Below are 2,720 nucleotides of genomic sequence, written 5' to 3'. Positions count from 1 at the left end.
AAGAGGAGGAGGAGTGTTAGTCGGTATTGTCTCTCTCAAACTAACAGGCTTAGTGACGTAATCGTGCTTCGTGATGTCATGTATGTAAGGGGTAACGGGGGCGGGGATTCCTTTGTGGGGGGTTTACGCGGGTCTTCAGTGAAGACTGATTAGAGGGTGGGTGGGAGTTCTGGTGGGGATGAGTTCTCTAGGGACTGTGGGTGGGAGGGAGGGAGGGTCAGAAAGCAACTTGTGCTGTACATATTGGTTTTTCTTTTTTATATTTGCTTTTTTTGGTGAATATTTTGCCAATCTTTACTGCAAATTTCTTTGATTGTAACTTTAGATATTTAAGTTGGGAAAAGATGACCAGTTGTCAGGATTCATTGGTTAACTGGTTTCAGAAAGGAGTAAATTTTTTTTTAAACCTAGTGTTAGCTCACACGCAGTTACATAAAAGCCTTATTCAACAAGATCACTTGCGCATAGCTTTCGTCGTTCTGTTTGCTTTCCGCATTAACTGTTATGCAGGATTGGTTTACCAATCAGTACCGATGGCCTTTTTATATTTTTGATACACAGCTGATTGATAGACGAGCTACTCTGACGCACACGAACTTTACACCAGTGCCAGTTTAGTTACAAACACATTTCATAAACCTCTCATAAACTAAAATCTGCAGTTAGACTAACCTCCTGACTGTTTTTTTTTTTTTTTTAAACATCTAACATGTTCTGTGTTAAGAATTTGAGGTACCTAGTTCAAGTTTTTTTTCACATTACACTGAAATGGTTAATGAGACTCTGTAAACCACTTGTTACAAGCTATTTCTTAACAAATAGATCATTTCAGCCTCAAACTGTTGACTCGTGTCCTTTTTTTTTTTTTCTTAAGCGTGACTACAGTGCAATTTTAATGTTCATCTTATCAAACATTTATTATAAATAAGCCTTGAATGGCTCCTGAAGTGAATAGTATTGGGATTAGACTAATCTTTGTGTCTTGAAACAGAAGTCACAATCTTTCCATGACACAATTTTCCATTTTTCTTCGGCCAAATAAAACAAGATGCATTGCTCGTATTTTTAATTCATTAAGCTGTGTGATTAGAATTAAATGAAGCGTATAATTTTAACATAAAAGGACATCTTCCTTTTAATGTGTCAAATCTCTGCTTGGTCGTTATTCATCAGCTAGGATGTGCAATGCTAACATCTTTCCCCCCCGTATACCATTTGCTCAAATATCCTGTTTAAATCCCTCCTCCATTCCCCTCGGTCAGTAGTATTAAGAGTGTGTAAGCAGCAGTGACGCACATGTCGGCCTCTCTCGGGGGAATTGGGCCATAGTGTCAGACCTGAGGGTTAAAAGGATTTGAAGAGGATGTTTCCGTGATGGAGTGCCAACAGCCGAGCGGCGGTGCGCTGTCCCCAGATGACCAGGCAGTGACTCATGAAGACGCTCAGCTCGAACCAGTCTCTGCACAAACTGTTACGGTTTAACAAGAACGTCTCAGGTTATAAGAACTGTCTGAAACTGTTGCCAGGAAGGAACGTGGTCACTGTTTTTTTCAAAACAAGAAGTTGTTTGAAGGTAACGCAGGAAAGACGCCCTTTCTGAGAGCGTCGCTTAAAATGCAGAACTTTTTTTTTTTTTTTTTTTAGGTTAACACGTGCAGTGTGTTTTGCTGCCAAAAGCAGGCCGTGTACAATGGAAAAGCATCTGCGTGTTGCTTGTACACATGGAGCTGCATCAGTGACTCTTTAGAAAAGTATTTGGGGCCGTTCCAGCGTTATAGGATGAGCCATTTGGACAGAAAGCCTTACAGGAATAGTATCAGTGAATTGATTCACAATGTAATCTTTAAGAAAATATATTTTGAAACCTTCACCCAGGGCTCCTGAGTGCTCCAGAAACAGACCGGAGAGACTTGCTCACACCATAGGGGAGTTAGAAATGTTTGTTTTGGACGCTAAAGATTTTGACTAAAATCTGTTTAACAACAAAAAAAATTACTGTGATAAACTACTGCTCTGACTACACTTTTGAAAATATACAAACAACAAAAAAAATAAGATTCTATCAACATGTTCCCAAGGTACCTGACACAGAATCAGAAATGTCACTTTATGCTTCAGCTCAAAGAAAGGGACTTCACAAAGATGTGTTGCTCTGAAAACCAAGCCAGACCACACCCCTTCCATTAAATACACACACACACACACACACACACCCAGGATAGGTGAATGGCCTCATCTCAAGAACCTTGAATGTCCTACAGATCACCGTTGTGCCCATGAAGAAATAGAAAAAAACGAAGCATCCACACACCCATTACTTCCCCGTTTCTCCAGGAATAGTCTTTAGTTTTAAGTAAGTTTAAAGACTTCTAATAACTCTGGTTTTCCCCTGACAGTTTTCTGCATTTTTAACAATTTCTAATTGTTAGAACCTCAAACACACTTGATAAACCCCACTGTGCGAGTTCCTCACTGCCCCGACTCTTGCTCCGAATGTGATCTGACTACAAAGCCTAATCCTGTCATGACCTCATCATCCTACAGTTACGTCAGAGCTCTTACCCGTGTTAACGAGACTCGCGTTAATCTCCATGAGCTCCGACGTCTCACCCTGATCCTGTCAGAGCTGGCGCTGCTCTCTCCCAGTCACCGGAAATAAAAACTTCCTCACAAGGAAGGTAGATGGAAATGACAGGACGAGACCAGACATGATGCAAAAT

The sequence above is a fragment of the Clarias gariepinus genome, chromosome 2 (genome assembly GCF_024256425.1).
Source record: "Clarias gariepinus isolate MV-2021 ecotype Netherlands chromosome 2, CGAR_prim_01v2, whole genome shotgun sequence".
NCBI lineage: Eukaryota > Metazoa > Chordata > Actinopteri > Siluriformes > Clariidae > Clarias > Clarias gariepinus.
The sequence above is the reverse complement of the archived record's forward strand: the minus strand, read 5'-3'. Positions refer to the sequence as shown.